The sequence below is a fragment of the Oenanthe melanoleuca genome, chromosome 2 (assembly GCF_029582105.1).
Source record: "Oenanthe melanoleuca isolate GR-GAL-2019-014 chromosome 2, OMel1.0, whole genome shotgun sequence".
Taxonomy (NCBI): Eukaryota; Metazoa; Chordata; class Aves; order Passeriformes; family Muscicapidae; genus Oenanthe; species Oenanthe melanoleuca.
This window is the reverse complement of record NC_079335.1, coordinates 27,512,071-27,540,065: the sequence shown is the minus strand read 5'-3', so window position 1 is coordinate 27,540,065 and position 27,995 is coordinate 27,512,071. Positions and strand designations below refer to the sequence as shown.

At 33.5% G+C, this 27,995-nt stretch overlaps 1 long non-coding RNA gene across 3 annotated transcripts in view; it reads right to left on the bottom strand.

The window, feature by feature from the left end:
* Positions 1 to 1,437: 1,437 nt before the first annotated feature.
* The window catches only part of LOC130250268 (uncharacterized), a 52,731-nt gene continuing 26,173 nt past the window's right edge, over positions 1,438 to 27,995 (bottom strand). Inside the window, exons 4-6 of one of the 3 annotated variants that reach the window (XR_008839950.1) lie at positions 20,439 to 20,471; positions 16,214 to 16,298; positions 1,438 to 1,698 (exon numbers count right to left, since the gene is read on the bottom strand). This is a non-coding gene — a long non-coding RNA (uncharacterized LOC130250268). The remainder of the gene's footprint in view (positions 1,699 to 16,213; positions 16,299 to 20,438; positions 20,472 to 27,995) is intronic. The other 2 variants (XR_008839953.1, XR_008839954.1) reach the window with 2 other exon arrangements.

The following is a 27,995-nucleotide window of genomic DNA, read 5'->3' as shown; positions in this document are numbered from 1 at the left end:
GTTTGTGCAGCTCATGTTTATTGCTTTGCTTCTCTCTGATCTGTAAGACTCATGCAACCTCCTGAGAACAGAGAAAGAAAACAGCAACATGCAACAATTGTCATACACTTTGATTAAAATTTCAGTAAGTTTATTAGGCAAGAGATATCATCAAGTAAATTAATGTTAATGAGTAAGTACTAATATGCCTATCAGCTCAACTAACTTAGATAACAGTATCTGAGTCAGAGCTAAACTTTCTCTATATTTGACTACGTTTTAACAGTTGCTTCTTTATATGTGATTGTTTTACAGCATGTTTACTTTGGAAGAGCAATTTCTCTTAAATTCACAGAAAAAAAAAATCAATCTATATAGTCTTTTATCCTTTTATCTGTTAGTAGTATGTGTTCACAAGAAGTCACAGATGATTACATATGAAGATCTATGACAGCACATTTGAAGCTCTGTAGTGATATCCATTGATTTTGGATATGTTTCTATCTGTATATATTAGCTTAAGGACTTATATGAAGAAGCTGGTTGTCTTCAAAATCTTAAGTAGTTCAGCTGTTCAGCCTTAGGAATTCTTTTTTATCTTCCAAGCCTAGGCATTTTTTCTCCCATTTTCCTGCTAACAAGGAATTTCTCCTGACCAAAATCTTTGTTTAATTTATATCTGTGGAAGATATTTTAAAGTAATTGAGTGTGCCAGAATTAATTCCATAAGGACACTTTGCTGCTGTTGCTCAGTTCATCCACCAAGTGATCTGTCCACAAAGCAAAGTGATAAACATATTCAAGTCAGGAAATATAGTATCTAGCCTAATGTGTGGCTGGACAGCTTCTAGCTTTCAAATTCAGTCACTCTCTATCTGGGTAAAATATTAGGCATCAACTCTGTCTTGCACATGGACTTTCTTGCTTTCATGATCTTTGGTCTTCTACACTCTAACCTGGAAACAGAGCTTGGTAAGAATTCAAACTGTGAGGATAATGCCCAATGAGAAATTTACTACCAAACTATATAAAGAACAGCTTTAATCAACCTTGGAAAATTACACTGCATCTATACTAAGGAACCTCCTCAAAATCATTATAGACTGCAAAAACATAGAGATTGAAATCTCTATTTGATTCTTACAGACTCAGAACTATGTTTGTAATAGTTTACATTATAAATAATTATTTAGCATTCATCATCACTATAAAGGAATCAGCTGGCTTCAGAAGGCCAGCTTTATCTAATCATTCTGAAGAAAAGATGGTTTATTGTACAATTCAATTAAAAAGTGGTGGTGAATCATACATAATTTCCTTCCTTACACATATTGTCCTGCATGTTGGCTCCTTACCCAGTGGCAAGGGCCAATTCACACACTGAGGTGAGGTATTCCTTTCATTTGTTTGCACAAACAAAGGAGTTAGGTGGTAACTCACAAAAAGCTGGCCCCCAGATCATCAAAACCTTACATGATTTATATATGATAACAAATCAAGACATCAGCAGTCATTTGTTGCAGCTTGCATGACTGTTTCATTAATTAGTACTCAGAACTCAGTTTGCTAACTGCATCTGTCACTGGTCAATGAGTCAGTGGTCATGATCTCCCAATGCCAGAATTACATTTCCCCCAGTTTCTGATCAGTTCTGCTGACTTCATTCCTGGTGGCTCTTGTCCAGACAGCCCATTTTTCTTGGGATTGTTCTCCCTTTTCCTTAAAACAAAAGATTAGTCAAGCATGCAACATTCACAATGCAGTTGCTTAATCATAACTGTCTAGTTGAAGATACTGATTAACAACTTAAAAAAAAAAAAACATCGCAAGTTTGGTTCAAACTTTGAGGGGCTAAATATCATATCGATTGCAGGTCACAGATGAATTTATTTCAAAACTGCATTTAAAGTTTTGAGTGTATCATTTCACTCACAGTGGGATGTGACTGAATACACTTAACTTTAGTCACATAAGCTCAAGTTCTCTCCTCCTCTTTGGAAGGACAAACTTTTATTTCCCTAGCAGACAATATTCACCCATTACATTCTCCTGCTCTTCAAAAAGGATGTTTATGAAGATCTTGTTGGTAAAACTAAGCTATGAACTTACAACACAATAAAAAATACCTCTCTGTCTCTTCTTTTTACTTACATATGGAGTTTTATGGTTAAATGCAATTCATAATGTCTGTTCACTAAAGATAAACTGATGAGGGACTTATGACTAATATAATATGACAGAAGGGAGCTGTATTTTCCTGAGTTTTCAAAAACAGTGAATGAAGAAAAAATATTTTAATTTTATTTTAATGGACTTTTGCAAGGATGCATTCTGATCACTTCCTTCATGTACTACTGGCCTCTCCTGAAGCAATGTCAGCTGTCAGTTGAAGCCAAGGTAGAGCTTCAACCATAGAAAGGACCTGGCAAGTCATCCAGAATTCACAAGACAAAACAATGGAATTTTGAGAACTGCACTTCTATGTCTGTTATTCTTTATCCTTTATCATTTGAAACTTCATTCATTGCTCTCTGTAACTTTTCTGCAGGTGAGATCAGCATCTTCAAAGTAACTGTTGTGTCTCTTACAATAATTGCCCTTAAGTTACTTCCTGCTGCTTTCCTGCTACCCAGATTGTTTCCTTCTCTAATTTTGAAACAATTTCGACCTATCAACCAATTTTGTAGAAGTGGTGGGAAGCTACAAAGAATGTTTGGCCAGTTGAGGCTGGACAATCTCTGTGTATGGAGTTCTGACCTTTATGATCAGAATCTGCTTTATTACAAGTGCACTGTGCAGAAATGAAACAGTCAGCCATGCTGGACAACAGAAATTCAGGAAGAGGAGTTAAACCGCTTCATCATTTCAGCTTCTACAAATTTTCAAGTATATAAATAGTTTGCTAGAGCTCAGATAAGGAGAGGTTTTCTGCTTTACAAAATGTGGTGAGATTTCAATGTCCCATTTTGTGAGGGAGAGCTGAGACCTTTCAAAATTTTGTGGCACTTTATCACTAAAAGAAGCACTAAAACTGTGGAACTGAATAGAGGAAAATGATTTCCTCTTAAATGTCTTTACATTGCTATGCAAAATTCCTGGGCAATTAAAATTTTCAATGTGTTTTATTTTTTTAAATTATTATTTTCTCTGTACTCAATTAAAAATCATAATTAGCAGAAATGTTGAATTATAATGCAATTTAACTCATCTGGAAGGAATTTTATTATCAGAAATATGAAATATGTCAGATGCTTAAAAGAGATATTTCAGACAGCTTTAATATAATGCAAATAGATTTTGAGCACTTTGCAATATTGATGGTAGGTTTTCATGGTAATACAGCAGTTATCTTCTGCTACCTCCTTTAGAAAAAGATAATATTGCTAAAAATAAACTGCTGAACCATATGTTAAAGAAAACTATGTATTCCTGGATGTCTTCAAGCTACTGAAACTGATGACTTTTAAAAAATTTTATCAACACCTTAGAGCTGTGATATTTACATGTTGTCCAGTTGGAAATTGGTACTGAAAGAATAATAGACCTGACAGCTAACATATAGAGAGTTTTTACCTGGTTTCTCACCAATCAAAAATATATCTTTCAACAATTTGTCCTAGGGAAAATATTTTTATGCAATCTCATTTTTTAAAAGGAAATAATTTGGAAATTGATGCCACCATCTGTCTCATTATTTTTTTCTGAATGTGTGCTATAAGTAATTTTATTAGTTGAACCTTTGTAGCTAAAGGAGACAAATGGCCTCAGGATAATATTTCTTTACTAATTATAATTCTGAAACACTGGAGATTTAGTGGTAGAAAAACCTGATCTCATGTGTTAGGTGCAAGTCTCTAGAAGTTGTCAACAGACAATCTTAAATCTTCCAAGTGAATGATAATTGAAGCTTAATAAAAATCAAAATAAGGCTTACAACATTTCTAATTAGGTATAACTACTTATATTAACCAAACCAAAACTATGTCTATAACTTTACTTCTAGTAGCAGAACAATTGTTATGGACAAAAAAAAAAGAAAGTAAATTATTATTACTACCAGAAATTATATCACCCTATAAAGACAGAAGATGTCTGTCTATTCAGTCCCTACTCAATATTGCACAAAAAATTATCTATTTTTTCTTTTGGTAGGAAATAAATAAGGATCTTTCCACATGTTCAGTGTATGTCATTCATGCACAATAATATGTATTGAATAAATAAAACACAATATGTGATTGCAGATGTTCCATAATCATCCCCTCACACAATAAATATAATAATTAAAATTTTAAGGTAATTGATTTAAGAAAATCAAGTAATGCAGTTCAAGCACTGCTCTAACAGCACTTTTCACTGCTTTTTATTTTCTTTAGCAAGCAATAATTCCATTTTTTCCATGTGCTTCCCTACGATTAGACAAACTAATCAACAATGCTTCAGAGTGTGATGTTAAAAGGGAAAATAACTGAAGATTACAGGGCTGATACAATGAAGTAGAAGACAGTATATCTGATTTCTCCTAAAGCTTGTTTGTCAGTGTAATGTTCTTTCCACACATAATAAGTGTACATGTAGAGTTAGAAAAGAAAGACTGTAGGCTCTACTTAATTTCTGCCACTGCTTGAGACCAGAGAATAATCTTGCAGCATTTTGCAGGAATAGATAGAGGAAACTTCCATCAGCTAAAAGGGTTTAGTGCCTTCAATAAATGTTTCCACTGCTGCTTGCTTGAACAAATACTTGTTAAAATGTGCTTAAGTCCTATATAATGGGAGCAGAAAACAGCAGGGGGTGAGAAAGCCATCATAAATATTTATATCTAAATATCAACAGCCAGTCCATACTTGGTGGCAGCACCTTGCATGTACACCACGTGAACAGGTCAGCCCTGTAGAGAAGAAACACGTGTAAAGCTCTTTGTACAATTTTTTTACTGATACATTTTTCTGTGGGGGTCTATAATATTTACAAATTCCCAAGTGAATTACCTCACTGAATTAAAAGTATGTTGTAGTTCAATTCCAGCACTAGTACAGCTTTGGTATTCTTGCACCTGTATTTATCCACAGCCTCATTTCCACATGGAAAGTTGTGCCTGGGCTATATTTATTATCAGCTATACCATGCTGTTCTACAATGTGCAAGTAAAATCGACTTCAGGTAATGAAGTCGTGACATCTGCCTCCATTTGTTACAATAACCATTTAATTACAGAACTGCAGCAATTTGCTCTGGCTGAAGATTTGTGTGGATTTTTTCAAAGGAGCATATGTGATCATTGTTAAAGGCCAAGGAGATTCTCAAGAGCTAGAGATTAAATTCATAAGCAAACAAAATAAAAGAACAATTTCTTCTATAACATATGATAACACAAACCAAAAATAGTTATGACATATACACATGAAGATGTATCAATCTGCAGAACATAACATCTTCTACATATGTTTCAGTTCTTAATTTAATTATTTTTTTAAATGGAAATCATAAATATACATGCATGTTTTTATTTGGTAGCCTTTTAATTTCCTTTCTGCATATCAAATCATGCCATTAATCAAAACTATTATTTAAATTGCTCTACAGGAAAGAAAAAAATCATTGACATAAAATTATCTTTGAAAGCAAGGAAATTTTTTAGGTGAGTTGAATACTTTCATTTGCATTTTTTTTATATTGTTCTGTAACAGAATGTCGATATAGTAATGGACTCAAATTGTTCCATAGTAAGCAACTTAGGCTGGCACAAATGAATTTCAAGAATATGAATTTTAAGATCATAATCAAGCTCGGGACCAAGACACTCTTCGTGCCTTTCCACTGCATAATTATATATTATTAAAACTATTGAATATTTTTATATTCTTATTTAGTAGTAGAGCCTGAAGCCACACAGTGAAAATACATACTGCAATGTGCTCTCTCCAGAAAATGAATGAATATATATGTGTGTATTTCTATCAGACTCAACTGCCCCTACTGCATATTCCCACAGTTATCTGTCCTGGTGAAGGAAGGCTGTCATGGAAGTGCAGCACCATGAAACTGTAATTTTAGGATGCAAACGACCCTCCAGGTTGGTGCAAACTCTCCCTGACTTTTGCTAATATTCATATTCATGGTCATGAACAGCTCTAGATTTTAAGCAATGAAAATTCCTCCCCCACTTCACTCCTTTTCCTGAAATTGAACCAAATTTTATGCATTTTGTGTCCTGCATTGCCTCAACACCTTCTTACACATTTTTCCTGTCTGGAATATAAAAAAAAGATTTTAGAAGATTTAGTATGCACATACTTTACTTTTAAAGCACTCTTTTACATTCTTCCTTTGAAATGCCCATGGTTTTTATATAATACACTATTACCTTGCTGTCATTCCTTTTATGTTCAAATTAATGTGTTTTTTTGTACATGCATCCAAATTGTTTGATATTCTCTAATAGAGATGCTTTTAAAATTTTTTGTGTCAATATAGATGTTTTCAAATAGTAATTTCAACAGTGACAATCTTCAATATTGCATAGAACCAGTACTGTAATAAAAAAAAAAGGAAATATTTGCTAGTCTTCTAGCTTTTGTAGATTTATTTCAACGAAGAATTAATTTCTCCAGATCTAATAGACTAATTTAGTACTTCAAAGCATTGTACTTAATATATAAGACTCATTTAACATGCACTAGTCTCTTCCTAACAATGATTAATGATAGGGCGTATAAAATTGGATCAAACAGTTTTCTTGTTCCTTAATTTCATCTTTATTCATAGAAAATGCTGCTTAACTGCTTAAAGGTTTACACCTACTATCCATTTTTGCACTTATAAATCTGTAAAAGGAAAGTTTAATTCTTGTCTCTTGTTAACCTTCTTCATTTAAAATAAGGAATGGAAATTCTGATATTTGAAAATGAACCTACTACCTACATATGTTCTCATTAAATACTAAATATAATAGTTCACTTTTTAGCAAAACTGAGTATATTTATTGCAATAAAAATAATAATAACAACTTCATTTTACAGCCACACAAATCTATCCTCAAGGTAGCCTAAGAAATTTCAAGTTAAAAGGGAAATGATATACAGGAGAGGAAGAAGAATTTAAAGATAAATTTTAGAGGCTTTCTTGTACTTGACCCTGAATGAGATCAGGAAGATAGGTAGCAAGAGTTGATCATTAGGCAACAAAATTTAGCTGTGATCCTGTCATACCAAGTTATTCTTCACTGTCCTTAAGACAAGCTAAAACATGAAATCAAGTTAAAAGGAGGGGATATGAAAAGCCTGAGATCCAGCCTTGAGATGCAGTGGATATAACAAAGGCCCTGACATTTAGCATGGTCAGATTTTTACATATTACAAGGTGTGTCAGATAGTCTATATTTTTAAAGAAGAAGGCAAGTAATATATAATATAATTATGTATATATAGACATAATAAAATAAAATATGTTAGCTGCAGAAAATGATAAATATCCTTTGTGAAATAGAGTTATCTTCTGAAAAAAATTCTGAAGCTGATTTGTTTTACATCACATTCTTTCTTTCAGTGAAACCTCTTCACTAGGATGCAGTCAATCTGTATAGTTTCTATATCACTTCAGTCTGATCCTGTATACATTTTCTCATTTTAGGGATTGAGGTACTATGACAAATTTTATTTCTTTTTCCTCATGTTCATGATTGCATCACTATGATATAGTGAATAGTTAAAAATTAATTTATGTCATTAATAACTTAAAATTCTTACTTAATATGCTACCAAGTGACAGACTCTTTGCTAGGGAAGTCAATATTCCTGCTCTACATTACAAAACAGGCTAATTGTAAGGATGTCTGTAAGTCATTCTAAAGTAGTATTTTAAGGCATTTTTTTTCAGGATTTAATAATTTTTAAAGTTTTAGGTAATGACTTAAATAATATAAAAATTAAAATAAAAGTAAAACAAAAATAATTCTGGACAAGAGAGGGAGAAAAGGTATTTTGAGAAGAATAACTTTGTTGAGATATAAATAATATGATAAAATGTGCTTTTAAAAATTTTGGGATCTTGGTGATTTTTCCTCCCCTTTGAACTTTATGAAGTAGGAAAACATGGCACATTTCAAGGGTTGTCATATGTGGAATTTGTGTGTTTTTTCATTTTGCTTACCAGAAAAAGGAAGTCTTTGTCTTTAATTAAGGTCCTTGTATTTCAGTGACTATGACTCAATGACATCATGGAACATCTCAGCTTTTTTTGTTGGTTTGTTTAATTTCATTTGTTTGTTTATTTCCTTACTGATGAGAATAAATTAATACCACAACATGGGGAACATTGCATAATGAGTGAACATCAGATAACAAGTGATTCACACTCATTTTTCCTTTCATAAAAACATTTCAAATTGATACTTATTTTCAATTCATTATAAAGCACAAATTAAAAAAAAAAAATCCCATGGTTTTTCCTGTATAAATCAAAGCTCTCAACCCCTACTTTCCCACAAGAAAATTGCTTTCAAATAATTTTAAAGAATGAGAAAATTATAAGAGTTTTAAGTTTCTAAATAAAGAAATGCAAGCAATATTTTGCATAATTCTTTGCATAAATCAGAGCCTTCATACTGCTGATGGATGACCAGATATCTGTATATGTTTTAAAAATCTGTATTGTGTGATAAGCTAAGAGGTCATTTTGGGTATATCCACATACTTATGATTTCTAAAATTCTTGAATCTTTTTTATAACTGATGATGTATTATTTTAAATAGCTGTTAGAAGATGCCTATAGCCAAAAAATATTCAAATATGCCTTTTTATACCATAAATGGTTTCCAAATGATTTTATTATAGTATGTAATATGATATCTCCTATATTATTTTGAGAACCAAGAAAGCATATTTCCTTGAAGAGGTTATATGATTATAAAAAAAGTTTTAGTTGGGCTGAGAACAAGAGCTATGTGACTACCCAAAGAAGATATATAACATTTGTCTCATAAATTTTATAGTTTGTTGTGCACTATTTTAAATTTTAGTAAAAGTAAGATATAATACCTCCCATAAGATTTCCCAGTGGACAGCTGAGACTATTTTTCTTGGTTTCTGAACTTCAAATCAAGTCCATTGTCAAGAGTCTCATTATTTTTTGATCAATCTGCTGATGGAAGTGGTGCTCTAATATGATCAATGTGACTGCATTTAACTCCCTCTAAGCAGAGATTTTTATAAATAAAGGTCCATTCAGTTCTGGATCATTCCTTACTTGTGAACGGTTGGTTCATTCACAGTGCAGGTAATATTCTGTCTACATGGATTTTTCTAAATCTGTTTTGCTTTTTTTACCACTTTACATCATATAGAGATTATGTTTAAATATTGTAAAGTTATAACAATGAAAAGGCATATGGTTATCTGTTGGAAGCTGCCCTGAATAACATTGCTGGAAGAACTAAAGGAGCTCTATTCATTTTAGATTTCTGAAATTATTAATTTTTTGTGAAGCTTTCTCAAGCATAAATAATTTCAAAAGGAAAAACTACATAACACTTTTTCTAGCAAAAATATTACTTAGTGTAGTCCTATTATCTCAACCTCAAATTCTAAACCTCAAATTACAATTTATAATTTTATATTAACTATTTTCAATACATTTTTCATTTTGCCTCAGCAGTTCTGTACTGCTATTACATAATTGTACCATGATTTGCACTGAAATTTCTGGCTAGTGGTCACTCATAACCCCATAATTAGTTGTATTTTGATATCCTAACATGTAAAGGGTAAATCTGATGATGTAAAAACCAGAATTATCTGCCTGATCTTCAATGGGATTATAATGTACATTAACTCTTGCACTATGTATATACTAATATGTATAATTCTATGTACTAATATCTATAGGGAAGCATATGCATTTCACAGAAGTGAGTGCCCACAGCAGCCCATCTGTTCTGTGCATAGCAATGAACATTCAAGCACATGTAGGAAATCTTTCAAGCTGCCTGAGCCATCACTGCCATTACTTGCTCTGTCTGTATGAAAAACCAGCTTAGATAGAACGTGCACAGTTCAAAAGAGCATTTTGAGAACCAACAAAGCAGGTACTTAACCACTGCCTCTGTGTGAGCAGCTGTGGGAGGGATCCATTTCACCTGGGGTGAGATATTGGCAGTGTAGATCCCTCCACATCAAGCCACCAACACTTCTCTTGGCATTAAGTGCAGAGAAGGAAATATTTTTAGAACACAGCCACAGCCCAGTTGATCTATTTGAGGGAGTTTTGTACTTGTTTTATATGCTGACTCAGACCTAGAAATGTCTACTTGTGCCTCACAATTACAAAGAGTCTTTTACTAATTAGTTCAAGTATCTGCACTCACTTAGAGAATAAGTATTGTATTCCACCTTTGATCCAGACTAGATATTGCTGATTTTTACTCACTAAGATAAAAAATACTATTCTCTGTGGAGTACATATGCAGGGATGGAACTTGTTTGTTATAGTAATACTAATTCTTCTGGATTTATCTTCAGGTCTAAATATATATATTTTAAAAAAACCTACAAAAACTTCATCTATATTTAGAATGCTTTATTTGTACAAACATAAATAGCAGTTGCTTTTTCCTATAAATTTTCTCACTTTTCAAATTTTGAGATTTCTTAAATAATAACATTATAAATTTAAAATCAGGAATAAACACTTGAAGAAACTCTTTTAGAAATCTTTATGGATTTATCTAAATAGGTGTGGTTATGACCATTTTCTAACTTTTTTTAACATAACTTTAAATAGTTTTGATTTAGTTTACCATGCATCAGCTGTTCATTGCTGTTAACAAAATATAAAGCTTACAATAAAATACATGCTATCTCTGATCATACAAATTGTTTTATTATACATTTTAAAGTGAGTAATTGGTATTTCTGTCCAAACAAAAAAAAAGTAAACTAATTTCCATTTTTCTTTTTTTCAAAACACATCTGGATTCATGAATATGATGTTGTTGCCAGAGGATTCCAACAGCAGATCACCATGATAATGATTCTCCTTCATTTTTCTGATAAGAAATAAATAGTGTTCGTATTTTACTGCCACCTAGGAAGTGCTATTACTTTATTTTTGGTGGTATAAATATTTTGTACATATGGCAAAACTTCCAAAATCATTGCACATGTTATTATTTTGTATGTGTTGACAGAAAGCCAAAAGGAGTCATTTTTAGAGTTCTTAAAGTAGTAACACAGCTGACACAAATAATCTTTAGATCAAGAAGGGATAATGTTCCTGAGTGACCAATCTGTCCCATAGCCCCTAGGACTATGAAAAAACAAAAAAAAAATCTTACTAGGATGAACGAACAGAACAGCTGCATATGAGAAATGTGAAGTACTCATAATAAGGTCTCAGCTGGAGTTTTGTGCCCAGTTCTTATCATCCTGTCTCAGAAAAAGGCATGGAAGAACTGAAGAAAGTCAAAAAGATTTTTTAAAATGAACAAACAGCATTTAGAAAACATGATGCATGAGGAAAGATTGGAAGGATTGGTATTTAGCTCAGAAATGACAAAAGGGTGAAGAAAAGAAATAGGTGTTCATTATTTAAAATGGAATAAACTGTTTTTCATTAAAATGGGGCAAATGCACTTAAATTATTGATAGATGCAAAGTCTTTAGTATAACAAACTGTTTCAGATAAGTGTTTAAAAATCAGAATCTTTAGCACAAAGGAAGTTAAACGATGAAACAGTTTTTGGGAGTGTAACTGTTTTGTGTCAAACTTGCTTGAAAAAGTTTGCTATGTTGGTTATTCAACACAGAGGCAAACATGACTTTCATTGATTTTTTTCATTTCTAAATTGTTCTCATGTTAAATGTTAAATGTTAAAATTATTGTGGAACTACTTATAAAGTTCTGTCTGATTGTCCATTACAACTTAAGCTATGGGAGATAAAATAGGCATAATTTAAAATGTAGTATTTGTTTATTTGAGATAGTATGTTCCCATTTTCCAATGGGAAATTATGCCTGATGATAAATGGGTTTTGTTGCTTTGTTTTGTGAGAGTTACTATTTGTGGCATCATTTTTCTTTGAAAATATGTTTTCTTTACTGCATCCATTTGTGGAAACGATTCAGTAAATAACTTCTACTATCAGTTCTTTGTCTCTGTTGCCTGAGAACAAATTATGAATGCAGACCAGTGTTTCCCAACCCAGCCTATTACTGCCCAGGTGTTTATTCTGCAGCACTTAACTGTACAGTGGATATGCATCTACAGTCTAAAGGCTACATCTCTTTAAGTCTTATTAGGAAACTCACATTCTTCTCCACGGATCAATGCTTAATTCAAACCTCACTGCTGAGCAGAATGATCATCATATATTGTGGTTCAAATCAAGGTCACCTTTGAATAATGCATATTGAAACTGGGTTATAATCTTTCAGGAATATTTTCATGTCTTAAAAAATGGTAATGCATTTTATTGCTGGAGAGGAAAAGAAAAAACAGAAAAATGTGAGAGAAATACGAATTTCTTTTACAAACAAGCCATACTTTTTCAGTAAAAGTTAGAGCATTCTTGCCAGGGTACTAAAGTTAACCTCTGTTTGGCCCAACGAGAAACACTTGGGATGAATCTCAGATGTCTTGGTACATGATTTAGGTGACTTAGAAAGAATGAAAGCATGCTATTACATTGTTGGCTCAACAGTAAGACATCTTCTATCTCCCCTGGCTGACAGGTGCTGTGCAGCTTCTCAACTGTAGAATGCCATCAAGCTCTCCTTTCTGCAAGGATTTCAACAGAGCCCTGGCTGAGTCCTTTCCCTCTGGTCCTCCCTCCATTCCATCTCCCTTAGTGGGTGCTAGTGAGAATTTCATCCAGGGAGCAGCTACTGTATCTTACCCTATAATTTCTATATAACTTCTCATTTTCCTCTAATTTTACCTCCAGCCATCTTTCCACAATAATGAAAAAAAAAAAAAAATTTAATTCTGCACAATTTATTTTTTATCTCAAAAAATCCTCTGTGATTGTTACTAAAGAAAACAGTGATGACATGACATTTTTGAATTGGTATATTCTGAGGCCTTAATGTCTCTGGATAGAAAGATTGGACAGAGACAGTCTTCAGCATGACCCTGAACTTCATCAGGAATATTTGGACTGTGAATTTTATTTCCTCTCTCATACATTTTTTAAGGCATTGATGCTTTATTGATGGGAAATATTACCTCACAGTATATTTACTTCCCTCTGCTTTATGAAGTTTAAAGCCAACTACTCATCACAGAAGTTTGTTCAAATTTTTTTAAAACCCTCTGAACTAAAAATGTGGTTTTAAAAGTTCTTTTGCCATTTGGGAAATAAGCACCTTTTTTTGAAGACTTGAGCAAACAGTTTTACGCTTCAGTTTCTAAAATTATTCTAAATATATGGGTCAAGGATTTTATAACAATGAAGATTAAAATCTCATTAACATCAAGTTTTAAAGCTGCCTAGTCTTAAACTCATAATAAAGAAAAGAAAAATAGCAGATTTTAAAATTGTATTTATACCTATGGATATTTATGTTTACTCAGATATATTTAATTCAACAAAGGAATAGATGTTACTTTAATAGAACAACCACTCACCAGCATTTGAATTTCTTGCAAAACACAAAAATACATTGTAATAAGCAAATACAATTCTGACACCACATTCCACCATTAGTTCATAACTTAATGGCCATAGTGCTTTAAATATTATAGTCCAAATAAATTGACATACTACCCTCCAGAAAATGAGTAGTTGGCTGATTCTATGTTTAGTACTTATTCCTTCACAAAAAACTTAATCTCTCTGACCTATTATTTAATCCCAGTTGTAGACAGAGATGTACAATCTGTAGGATGCAACTGAAGTCTATCATATTTCTAAAGCTACTTGGGAATAATTTTGTGAAAGGAGAAAGCAAAAAGTTCCATAAACGACCTTGCACCACGGGGGAGAGGAAGAAGTAGACTTTTTGTTGCTAATGGAAGATAATTCCATTTAGAATTGCAGAATAAGCAATCCTGGTTTGTTTTCTTTTAATGCATTGTACCAGCAAGACATTACTTTCCTAGCAGAGTAACTGATTTCCCTTTCAGCTAATGGCTGAATATTAATCAAGACTCCTTTGTGTTTTCTAATTTTTTAGTGGCTTCTGAAAAGCTGTGTTCAGTTTTTATTTTTGAAGTACAGTTTGTCAGGTTAGTGTTAGTTTTCCAAATAATTTTATTTTGATGGCAACAAAAATAACAAGAGTACATTTTTTATACCGTAATATATAAGTGGAATTAGCTATATATAAACAAATATTTCAACCAAATCATGTTGTGTAATTACCAGGAATTTGATGTTCTCACATTGACATCTTTTGAATAGAATAGCTGTTCCTAAAACATCTAAGGAATAGATCTATGAATTGAATTACTGACAGGGAATTTTATGACAAGGATTAATTTTAAAAGGAAAGTAAAATATTTACAGTAATAGCTAGTAGGGAGATTTTTCACACTGTTGATCATTAGAAGAAATCCCAGCATGAAGCAGAATATTAGTCTTGATTCCTGATTGATAAATCCCATTGTTTTTCTGTAAACATCATACCATCCATAACAAAATTCCTAAATATATCCCAAAATGCTTGTGCTACTCAATTATTGAAAACAAAATAATCTGCTTCTTAATATTGCACTAAGATTAGTAACATATTGGAGTTGCAGAACAATAAGAATTGGCTCAATAATATTATATATGATTCCTAGTTGTTTTATTATTCCTTCAGAAGTGAAGAATGTACAGTTTGAAAGTACAGTTTGACTCTTACACCTAGAAAAACATTTATTTCAACCAGACTAGCTCTGATGAGCAAATTTGGTATAATAGTGAACTATCTCAGTTCATTAGTAACATGTTCCTTTTCCATGTGTTGGCTACATGAGGGCTTGAGGAATAATAACAGTCTTGTCCTAAGGCCTGTGTGGAGTCTGATCCTGGGAATCAGCTATTTGAGCAGTTCCTGTGTGACAACTTCATTGTCATGATTGTGAGCTCTGCCTGAAGCACTTACATCCAGAATGTCTGGAATAGTTGAGACATTAAGACTTACCCAACTGCTAGGATATAGCACTAATATCTTTTTTTTATTATTCATACTGTGTCACATTTGCTTTGTAAAAAATCATCTGGCCAGGCACATAGACATACAGCTTATAAAAACAAAGCTGCCATGCTCAGAAACTGATACTCTATGTATAGTTGACTACAGTGACAACTGTGACATGTTGACAATTTTCAAATATCATCGTGTCTTGTCAAAGATGATGAAGCATCAGTCTGAGTTCATAATGAAAACAGATTACCCACTGTACTTATCATATCACTGGTGGCTTGCTTTATCTAGTAGCAAAAGGAGCCAAAAAAAGGATATTTTGGTCTCAGATGTTCATTCAGGCTCTTTTCACTAAAACATTTAAATGCCTGTGTGAAATATGGCAATCCTAGAAGAGAGGAATGGAGCACCTCTCCTGTGAAGAAAGGCTAAGATTATTTGGATTTTTAAACCTGGAAAAGAGAAGGCTTCATGGTGGCCATCCATAATCTGAAGGGAATCTACAAAAAAGATGGAGAATATTTACAAAAACATGTAGTGAGAAGATAAGGGGGAATGGCTACAAACTGAGAGAGCATAGGTTTAGTCCAGTATTGGGAAGATAATCTTTACTGTGAGAGGGTGAGGCACTGAAGCAGACTGCCCAGTTGAGCTGTGGATGCCCCATCTCTGAGAATGTACAAGGCCAGGTTGGACTGGGCTCATGGGAACCTGGTCTAGTGAGAGATCTTCCTGCCCATGGCAGAGGAGTTGGAACTGAAGGACCTTTAAGTTCCCTTTCAACCCAAGCCACTCTGTGATTCTAAACTTCTAAAATTCTATCATGACTTAAATAACAAAAATAAATATAAAGCAAAGAAACACACTAATGCCAGTGAAATGTGTGACTATGGATAAAATAATTATGAGAGTTTGTTTCTTGTTTTGTAAAATAGCAGTACATGGATTTTGCTCTCTACTAATTATAAATAATTGGAATAATTGGATTTTACCATGTGAGAAAAGGTTAGGGTCATAGAAAAGAAAATATTTCAGAAATTCAACATAAAAGAATGAAATAATTGTATTCATTTATAAAAATCTTTAAATTTAAGCATTTCATACCTTTTGAATCCTTGACTTTTCAAACTAAATGTCCTTTTAGCATTGTGAAGAAGTGATGTCTTGGTTTTGATTGATGATATCTTTTCTGTATGACAATAAATAAAAAGTTCTGTGGAGTATTATTCCTCCTCAAGAAAATGAAGCTTTTGCAAATAAATATTAATGAATTTTTATTCTAAGTGCTGTTTGTTTCATTTCATTATCATAATGAAGAGCAATATTGTAGAGCTATTTTTTTAAGGTGACCTTGCAACATCATTTACAAAAGTATCACAGCAAAATAGTTTTCTCTGTCAAATAGAATACTAAGTTCTCAAAATAATTAGGATGAAAAATTATTAGAATCAGATTGTATGCTTTAAGTATTTCACCCATAGAAAAATAGCTAAATATGAAAAAAGCCATATACTTCCTTCTAAGACTGGGAAATTGCATAAAATTACTAAGGCAGACTTTTTGGTCTTATATTTTCTCCTTGGAAGACTTTCTCTTCCCACTGTACTCTCACATTACAGCAAACCCTTACATTTACCAAGGTGCACTTCCAAAACAGTGAAGTCAATCATCCAGTGCTGCTACTTTGACTTTTTACACAAACCCCAACAGCACCACCCTTCAGCAGTGCTGAAACAGCACATCCATCAGATGAAGCTGTGTTTCACATTTGGCACAGCACTATTAACTCTTGGTAACTATCCTTAATTCTGAGTTTTCCCTTCATTTGTGACTGATAGAAATGAACACAAAGTGAGAGAAAGCCTGACTGTGAATGCTAATGGGACAAAATAAAATTAATTTATGGTTTAGCTTCTCAGGAGTTCATAAGGACAAGTGTGTCCAAACATCCTGAGGCTGACATTCTGGTAATTCTTTTTTGTGACCTCAGCAACCACAGAGTACAATCAGATGAGTCTAGAATTCCAGTGAAGTCAAAGGGAATCTCTCTTTCCCATTGCTTTCAGTGGTTTGATGATCATAGCTTGTGTTCATACAGTCCATGGCTCAAAGACTTCTCTAAATTCCTTCACATAAATCTATAGCAGTGGAAAAAATATACACAAACAACTTGAAACACAGTTTTTAGTAGTGTGATGAATGTAACCCAAAATTTCAAAAAGTGGAAAGAATTCAATACTTAGGCCTCACATAGCTTTGACATTTCTTTTTAACTTTCAAGGGCAGGCAAAAACCCTACCTTTCTGTGGTTCTAATGAAAGTTACATATTACAAAGTTCTCTGCCAAAACTCATAGAACTCAAAGTCTTAAAAGCAATAATGCAGTCGAGCTTGAGAAAATTGTATGTATTGTGTTTACTGATCAATTTACTTTTTGTGCTCTTCCCAATTGGCATCTAGTTCCTAATACTTCATAAGGTATTTAAAGTTAATTTTGCTTCAGCAAGAGTAGTTTTCAGTACCACACAGTGCTGATAATAGGAACCATGTAGTTCAAGGCAGTTCAAGGCAGTGTTTCTGCAAGAGAGAATGGAGTGAAAACAAAAACAAATCTGTGCAGGACAAATGTCATGTATCTGAAAGGAAGATGCTTTGAATACTAAGTGTTCTGTGAATACACCTATACAAACATCTTTTCTTAGTTCAGAAGCATTTCTTTATAAATTACATATTTTCAGATTTACATAATATTTAATTTTATAAAAATCTTTGACAGAGCTTGCTACTGTGACAAACAATCAGGAGATGTGACTGAAATATCCACCAATAATTTGCAGTGTTTGTTAGCATCCTACTTGCATACTAATACAAGTAGGATTACTACAAAGGTAAATAAATCTGTTTTGCACAACTTTTTGTGATTTTAAAGTTTTTTCTGCCTACTTTTTTTTGCCTGATGGAAGGCTTTTAATTCAGTCTAACTAGAGAGAAGCATGGATTCTAATACCTTTTTAGACTGGCATCACATGGTGAAGTCTACAAAATGCCTACAAAACTGCATAAAAAATTATCCTTCTAATTTTTTTTAAAGATCCTTTTTTGTAAAAAAATATGTATTTCTAACATGAAAATCTATATAAATTGTGATTATGAATTGTATTACATTTTAAAATGTTTTTAATAGTCATACTGCTTTATTATTATAATAAAAAGAGACATTGAGTGTACAGTCAATGTTATTTTGATAGTTGGGTAGGCTTTGGTTTTCTTATTTGTTCATTAGTGCCCTCTCTGCAATGTCTTAGCCACAAAATTATAATATATAATATTTAAGCTTTATGTACTCAAACAGTTTTCTTTCCATTTTTTCAAGTGTATCCTTCCAGAGTAAAGTTATCTCCAAATCTAAAAAAAAAAACCCAACTTTTCTTAGAATGTGGTGTTGTTTCTGTGAGCCAGAGTATTAAATATTTGGATGTATTTATATGCATATGCAAGTGCATATACATACACATACATATATATATATATATATATATATATACCCGTATATTGACGTTCATATATGTATATATATATATGTAAAGAGAGGGAAAGAGTGAAAGAGATAAAGCAAACCTTTTTATTACATCTTTCTTCTGAAAATATGTACAAGTTTAGGTGAGAAAAAATTTGGAAAATTCTCAATTTATTTTTTCTTCTGTTTATAAGCTTTGAGACTCAATTATTAGAATTACAGTATAAATGCTGAAGAAGTGTAATTGACTGCTGAGATAACTTGTTCTCTTTTCATTATTCTTAATAAACACAAATGGGATCTAAATTGTATTCACCCAATTATGTTCCCCAAGAGAAAGTCTATAAAACCCAATTTATATAACACAAAAAGTATCTGCATAATTCATTAAATGACCATAGCACAGTCAGTAAGATATAGTACTAATTGGAATTCGTATATTGCACTCCTCAAAATCAAGTAAGGGGGTATAATTTTTTAAAATATCCATAAGAGATGAGGCCTGCAGTGGCATATTTCCTTAAAAGTTTAAATTCAATCTTTGTGGAAAGAATGCTCCAATGAGTTGCTAATGACTTCTTTCAGTCCTCTGTTATATTTTTTAGATCTGAGCATCTCTCCTACCATATAAGGTGCTTTGGTTGGCAAGGCAGCCCTCTGCCTTATCAGCACTCCTCCAATCAGGTATCATCTTCCAACTCAATGAAAGAGTTTGAAAACTCTTTAGATGCTCAGTGTGGTTTGTCAATTTCATACATTAATATGTTGGTTTTTTGGGAGTTTTTTTAAAGAATTGTTCTTTGCCCGAGAAAATAATCTTTTTGGTTTTTAATCTCTGAGGCAATTTTGTAAAGTATGACTCGATGAAATTCCATGCCAATCTAAAAACAAAAGACTTCAAAAACAGTAGAGTAATGAAATAAATTAAATACATTATTTATGTATTATCATTCTAACCTGAATATTTTTTATTTCAAGGACAGCCCCTTACTTTGGCTTCCATATTATCTAAATTTTGTACAATTTTTCATGCCTTCTAGTACTGTAGAAATACTGCTGGACACTAAGAAAGTTAACTTACAGAAAGAGAGCTTTTTACCTCCTAAATCCTTCCTGATGTATCCTTCATTATTTTCATGCCTGTCATTTCTTGCACACGTTGTTTTTCACTCCCACTACACTGAAGGTATGCTGCTTATCTCAAAACATGTTTTTAAACCTTTTAAAACCTGTTTGCCAAGAAACTCTGGGATACTCTGTGAGTTCAAATATATGAAAAAAATATTTTATAATTACACACTAAAATGGTTGATTACATCACATAAACCCATACTCTAACAGGGGAAATTGACACAGCTGGTGTATTTCTCCCATTTGTTATGTGCTCATTCAATTCACCAGGTCTGCAAATTCAATCTCACCTAGTATGCTTCAAGCAAGCAGGGGTAAAACCTTGCCTGTAAAAATGAAAGTGCACAATAAATTACATAAATTTGTGGATTTCATAACAGCAAATTCTGACCTGCAATAACAATTAATTTTTAATTATCAACTCATTAAAATTAAGGATAGGTTTTATTTCTGGGTATTCTTCCAGACACCTATGTGAACGTTCACAATTTTAAAACATCATGTTTATAGTCTTAAATCATTGCATTAAAATGTGCTAAAAGAATTTCCCATCTTATAAGACTGTTTCTTGAATTGTGTTTTGAAGTCATGATTGGTTCTGGAAATAATAGTTTTAATTTTAAAAAGTGAAAATTTTTTATGAACTATAAGAGAATTTTAAAATATCTTTCCTCTATTTACCTTCTTCTTCACATCCTTCACGAGGGTTACAACCTGTCAGAATTGAACATTTATATGAAAACTCAGTAGTGATATATTGTTAAGAAGTTGCACATCCTATTTTCATCTTTCTGATTAATGAAGCCAGTAAGGTTTTTGCTTAAAGTATGCAAACATTGTATCAGTGTTTGCCAGTAGCTATATTGCTTTATCTAATATAGCCCTTTCTTGTCTATCTTCTTTTGGAACTATAATTTGTGGTCTATATTTAAAAAAAAAAAAAAAAAAAAAAACCCAAACAATTATATTTAGAAACAGTCAATGTAAATTCACTAAGTCATGGTAGTGGTCAGTAAACACATCTATCTCACTATATCTTTCTTGTAGTCTAAACCTGTGGAAGAATAAATTCTAAGGTTTTGCCCTTTTTTTTTTTTAATGAAAAGTAAAATGAAGAAAAAAGTTATGGAGGTTTTTGGTTTATCAAGCTTTTGTTTTCTGCATCACTGTAGACTAGAAGCCTGGTAATATTAATTTTGTTGAAGTGAATGGATGAAATCCCTTTCATCTTTTTACATAAAGAACTTTTTAAAAGTGTTCTGGTGACCTTTTTTTCTCTATTCAGTATATTGTTGTTCTCCAGGAAAAATTGGATCAGAAATTGAACATGGCATTTGAGTAGTAGTCACACAAGTGGAATATCCAGAGGTCCTATACCAGCTTTTGTCCTATTAGAGAAATTGCTCTTAAACCAATGCAGAGGACAAGTGATCCTTGCAGAAACATGGTTTGCAATTTACTTGTACACTGGAAACAAAAATTAACATCCAAAAACTTGGATATAACAAGTAAAGGATTTAGATTAATTTACTTTTACAGGGGAAGTTCCCTCAAATAAAGTGTTCTTAGACCAGAGTTAATGGGTATAATTTTTATCTTCAGAAGTCTTCTGTAAACTCATCTTCTGGTGCTGCTTTGTTTTTCATTATGCCTTAGTGTCTTTGCTCCTGAGTTGGGGTTTGGTTGGGTTTGAGATTTTTTCGTTTGTTTGCTTTTGTTTTTGTTTGGGTTTTTTTGTTTTTTTTTTTTTTTTTTCATTTCTTGAATTTCATAACCCTTAAGTAAGATATGGAAGAATGCTCTGCATTTAGGAAACAAACAAAACAAAAAATAACCTACAAGCCTATATAATTTATGAATTAAAAGAAACAGAAGCAGGAACATGGAGAACTCACTAAACAATCTAACCTTGGCAGTGGAAACATTTCAGGGAAGGTGAATTATAAATTCAGGAGCTTATTATTGTTCAGCAGAATGTGTATGTAAGAAGAGGTGCAGAAAAAATTACAGAAAAAAATTACAGAAAAAAGTTTCAGTAAATCAAAAAGTTGCCAGGGAAACTATGATATTTCACCCCTAGAAGAAAATCAAAATGTAACACTTATTGGGATAAATTCATCTGGGGATTAAAAAACTCAAACATAAAATGTTGTGAGGAAAAAAATATTCTGTTGTGTGATCCCACTGCATGAAGAGGAAGAAGATTTGGTAAGTACATACCAGGTAAGTATATATACCTATATACCTATATATATATACACCTATACCAGGTAAGTGTACCCAGCAGCTTCCAAAAACTCTTTGTTGTATCAGCTGTTTCTCCCCTTAGCAATAACTGTGCTAGCTCTCCACTTTTAGCAACCATAGTAATTTTATTACTGACATGATCACAAAACCATTTTGGTTGGTAAGAACCTCTGAAAGACAGGAGCTATTTCTCCAAAGTCAGATAAGGTTGCTCAAGTTTAACTAGACTCCATCTGAAATCTGAAGATTGCAAATCCTCTCTGAGTAACTTGTTCCACTATTTGACCACTCTCACACAGAATTTTATGCAAATGACATACATGGATGTGATGATATGGGATGATATGTGGTGATATTTCTGAGATAAAATCACTCAGCAGTTGCAAAGATGCACTACAAATTTAACGAGTTAAATGTATTTAGCTACCTTCATATGGCATCCCACATGGTTTATAAATTACCAGCACAACACAAAGCTGTGGGAGTTTTGTTTGCTTGATTTTCAAATTAAATCTATTGCTATGTTTGATAAATTCATGAGTTACACTTTTACAATAATCTTTTCAATAATAATGGCTCCAAAAAAGCCATGAATGCCCAGTTTATCTCCATGTGTAGTAGGTGTTATGCACACAGATGATGACATTTAGTGTTAGCTCTCCAATTCTCAGAACAAGGGATAAAATAAGGCAAGATCAACCCTTGAAATTACAATGGACACCTTCCATGCTATTGCAAATAAACAAGATTAGCAGAGATCAATGTGTTTTTATTCCCCCAATAAAACGTGTAGGAAAGCCTAGTGGGGCATTTAGGCTTTCAGAGAAATGCATAACTCAAAGAAAGAGTGATGAGAAATGTATGATTTACTGAAAGGAATTCAAAAGGCCAGGAATTAGGTATGATCACAGTTTAAAAAAAACCAAAGCATTAATCACAAAGGCCAAATACATTTTAACAAATTTTGTACTAAAGTTGTGGGGTTTTTTGCTGTTATTGGTCTTTGAATGGCCTTAAATTATTACTGAGAATGTGTTGGCTCCTTCCAATTCTTAAACCTCAGTGCATCAGTTCTGTGAACAGCCCTGCTGCACACTGCTGAAAGCCAGAAGGGAAACATCTTTTATAGTCTTCCAAAAATATTTTATAGACTGCAACAATACAGGGAAATTTATTACATTGTTTTTCATTATCTAAGGGTCATATCTGGAAAATTAGAGATAATTTCATTTTAAAAAGTTCCAGCCTTATGCTGGAAGTATCTCCTCTCTAAGAAGTGATAATTTATACCATTTTCATATGCCATGGTGTGTTTTCTTTTTTATCTCTAATGATAATATGTGAAAACATACGTTAGTCATGTCCACAAAGCTCTGCCAACATTGAAAAGAGAATGACATTGACATTTTGCAGTTTTCTGTTGCATAAGCCTACAGGGAGTTATTTCAAGATTTTATTTCCATAGGAAAATATGTGAAAATGTGTATGGTTTTCATGGTTTCTAGTATGAACTGGCTTGGACACACTAATCCTTTTCCACTTACTGTGTATGTACAGATCACTAGTGCTCAGCAAATATAAGATTTTTATAGACTCAGCTACAATTTTTCTACCTGTTAATATAAAATGAAAAGACCTCAAAAGAATTCTTATTTGACACAACATTGGAAAATGTTAGGTTGAAATTCATGTTTGGCAATGGGAATTGTTTAGACTATTGCCTGTTTTGCATGACATTTTACCACTTCCAATTGCTGAATGCATTAAAATCCATTTGTATTATGACCGAAGAGCCATGTATGGAGAGAACAAGAGAATTATATGACAAAATTAGGCTCCAGCTCAAAAGTTGAGCCAAGCATAAAGTCTTACAAGTCAGATTTTTCCCATTGCACAATATCCTCGTATTAAGCAAAGAGAAGTTATTGGTCAGTTGGACATCCAGACAATTATGTATAAGACATAGAGAGTAATGGTGAGAGAGAGTAGAGCCAGAGCACAGTGCTGGAATGTGAGTCAGAGGCCTGGCTGGAGTGGGGTCTGAGCCAGAGGTGGCTGTCTGAGCATGATGCTCACTGTCTGAGCTTTGACAGATAATCACACTGCACTGGAAATGCTAATGGAAGGGAATGAAAGGACACAGAGTCTGACTTCTTGCAGACCAGCTGCTCCTCTACAGAGAACTCAAAATATATTTCACAACTGCTGTATGTTGCATCTTGAGCAGTCTTGCCATCAAAGATTTTTCATGCTGCTAACCAGGCTGTTTGCAGACTAGGGAGAAAAGGATATAAAGAATTAGCATTTTTTCCATGCAACCAAGGAGAAGTGATAGACAATATACATTCTGGAATGCACTGGGGGGGTAAGTCTGTCCTGTATCCCTGTACCAGTCACAAGACCTCACATGGAACATTGAATCCAGCTCTGGATTTCCCAGGAAAGGAAGAATATTGGCCTGTTGGAGAGAGTCCAGAGTAGGGCCATGAAATTAATTAGAGGGATGAAGCATCTTTTCTTTGAGGAAAGACAGAGAAAAATGAAATTGTTCTGCTGAAAAAGAGAAGACTTCAGGGTTCCAGTACCTGAAGTGAGTACAAAAAAGATGGAGAGGAACTGTTCATATGTAGTGACAGGGCAAGGGGGAATGGCTTCAAGGTGAAATAGGCTAGGTTTAGATTAGATATTAGGAAGGAATTCTTTACTGTGATGGTGTTGAGGCACTGGAACATGCTGCCCAAAGAAGGCATGGATACCCCATTCCTCAAAGTGTTCAAGGTCAGTTTGGATGGAGCTTTGAGCAACCTGGTCCAGTGAAAGGTGTCCCTACCCCTAGCAGGAAGGCTGGAAGTAGATGATCTTCAAGGTCCCCTCTTACCCCAGGCACTCCATGATTTTATGATCTTTTTGTATGTATGTTTACACCTCTGATTAGTACCTCCTCTTTTCAGTTCTCTCTCTCTCTCTCTTGTTTAGATTCACTGTTTTCTTGGTATGTTCCATGTGATGCATGGAGGGTTGTTAAAGCATAGACCATCAGAATGGGAGATTGATCCAGAGAGAAGTGAAAACATATTATTAACTGCATATAACAATTTCTTCCTTGGGCATTGGACTCATGATATTACAGTTGTAGACAGTTCCTGACACCCATGAAGATGGTAGTTTTCATGAAAAGTAGCAAAAATTGAACTGAAAATACATCCAGTAGTAACCAGAGGGACAGATATTCCAAGAAGGGTATTAAGTACCAGCAAAAAAGTTTGAAAAATCTAGGCAGAAATGTTGAAGTCTATTTATCAACATTGTTAAACAGCTTATATTAGGGACACAAGAAAAAAAACACCACCTTATGAAAGCAATTAATTAGATTTCTTTTTTTAAAAAAAGAACTCAAGAAATCATATTGATATATAAATATATAATTTTTCTAAGTTAAAACAAGAAAGTGCAAAATTAATAATGATGTTGTGTTACTTTTAGTTTGTGAAGACAATTTTCCACTTTGGAGGGAAAGAATATTTCTGTAACAAGCTTATTCTACAAATTGCAAGGTTTTAATTTTCCCTTCATATTGGGAGACCTCATCTGTAATAAACTGAATTTCATTCTATTATTCTGAAGTGCAATGTTTTTCCAGTGTCATAAGCATCATGCAAAAATGTGGGGAGGTAAGTGGGCTTTTTTTTTTTTTTTGAGAGAGCATGGAAAGTGTCTGGAAATATATATATCCTCTTGTATTTTAGCTTCAATAAACTAATCACAAATTTCCTTCTAAACATGAACTTAAACCTACCAATCATCTCTGATTTAACAAATAATATTTCAGCAGCTCAAGACTTACTGATACAAGAAGTCTTTAGAGTATAAGTAACTACCTTGTCTTTTATTTAAATATCAGCTTCATCTCAGAAGTAATTTAACTTTTGTTCCAGTTTCCCACTATCTTTCATTCATGTCTTTATCAGTATGTTCTCCATTTTTTACTACTTACAATAATAACTAAGCAGCCACTAATTTTAGATGCCTGTTAAACTATAAGTATATCTGAGGTATACGTAGGAACCTGATTTTATTAAGTGTAAATATTAATGTTGCATTGAAATGTAAACTCAATTTACATGAACTGAAGGTCTATTAATAATTTAGGACAAAAACTGAAAGGACAAACCCCAAAATGTGAAGCAACGTGCTTTTCTTAGTTGTAATAATTACCTCCACTCCTACACTGGTTTTTCTATGGTGAACAAAAAGGGTCATCTACAAGCACTGGTGTACATTTTCAGAAATGCATGCCTCTGATAGATTCAGACATGGCCCTGCATGTCAAGAGGCAATACTGTCAAGCATGTCAATACTCACCAGCTTCCCAGTATTCACCAAAGCATGGCAGGGTCCCCTTTCCCTGGAGGAGGTGCAAGGGATCACAGAAAAGCTGCTCCAGTTTGCAGCCAGCTAATTGAAATTCACCTCACCTGCTTAGGCTTAGAGGTGAACAAAATAGGTGGCTTGAGATTTGCCCTGCATTCATTTATAATTTATGTGTTTTGCTATTAGAAAATTGCTGGGTCCTTTCAGAAGGAGTACAGAAGTGATTCCTGATTACATCCTTCCCACAGAGACTCTGCTGTGCTGTTTGCTCCATCAGGAAGTGAGAGAGAAGAGGAATAGTATAGTTGAAGACACAAGTCTCTTCCAGGTTCCCTTCATTCAGAATTGCTACAGCCACTACCAGACTCTTTCCTTACTTTCTGCTGTCATGTAAGTTTCCATTACTAGGAAAAGAAACACTACAATGGTATCCTTGGCATTGGAGTCCAACAAAGGAAACAAACATCCTTGCTTTATTCTATACAGTGAAGTTTAAAGAAATAGCTTAGTAATGAGTTTAAGATGCCAATAGTTTTGATTGTTTACTTCAGTAGTAACAGTTGATTCTTAAGGAGCTTAAACAATGTGGAGATTCTTTCTATTCAAAAATACATAGGACATTTGCAGAAAAAGACCTATATAGATATTTGCTCTTTGATGCAAAGCCAGTATATCTGGAGAAAAGATATGCTCTGTTTTACATCTTTCTAGAGTAAGAATTATCTGAAGAAATTACTGAAGTTACAAAGAACTATTTGGAAAAAAGCTTGTTCACTCTATTTTTTTCTTCATTGCCTATCCCGTTTCACCCATACAGAAAGGTGTTTATAATAATTAAAACAAAAGGAGAAGTTTTCATATACATTAAGAAAAAAAATTACTTGATTATCACTTTAAAGGAAAAAGTTTCCCATATGACTTTTGTACTGTCCAGAACTGCACCCAGCTGTCCAGGTGTGTCCTCACAGAGGAATTGAGTAGAGGGAGCTGCTGGCCACCTCTGCTGCAGGAGAAGATTGTTGGGTCATGTTTAATTTTGTGTCCACTAAGATCCCAGGTCCTTATTTAAAGATGGTTGACCACTCAGCCTTTGCTAGAGCATGGGTTTGTTCCTGCCTAGGTGCAAGACTTGGGATATCTCTCTGTTGAACTTACTGAGATCCTGTCATCCCATTTCTCCAGCCTGCTGATGTCTAAGTGGCAGCACAGTCATCTTGGGTATCAGCTGCTCCTGCCAGTTTGGTGTCATCTGCAGCTTGCTAAGGGTACACTCTGTCCCATCACCTGTATGTGCTCTGTCATTAATGAAGATGCAAAGTAGCACTGGTCTCACTATTGACCCCTGGGTACACCACTAGTGACCAGCCTCCAGCTGGACTCAGTGTCACTGACCTCAGCAGTTCAGCCAATTTTCAGCCCACTGTACTGTCCACTCACCTAGTTCTTATAAAATCAGTTTATCTATGAAGGTATTGTTAGAGACAGTGTGAAAAGGCACACTAAAGAGAAGATAAAAATCTCACTCTTTGGCTTTCATCCACTGACCTTGTCATTTCACTGCAGAAGGCTGTCAGGCAGGCAGGCATGATTTGCCATTCATAAATCAATCCTGACTACTCT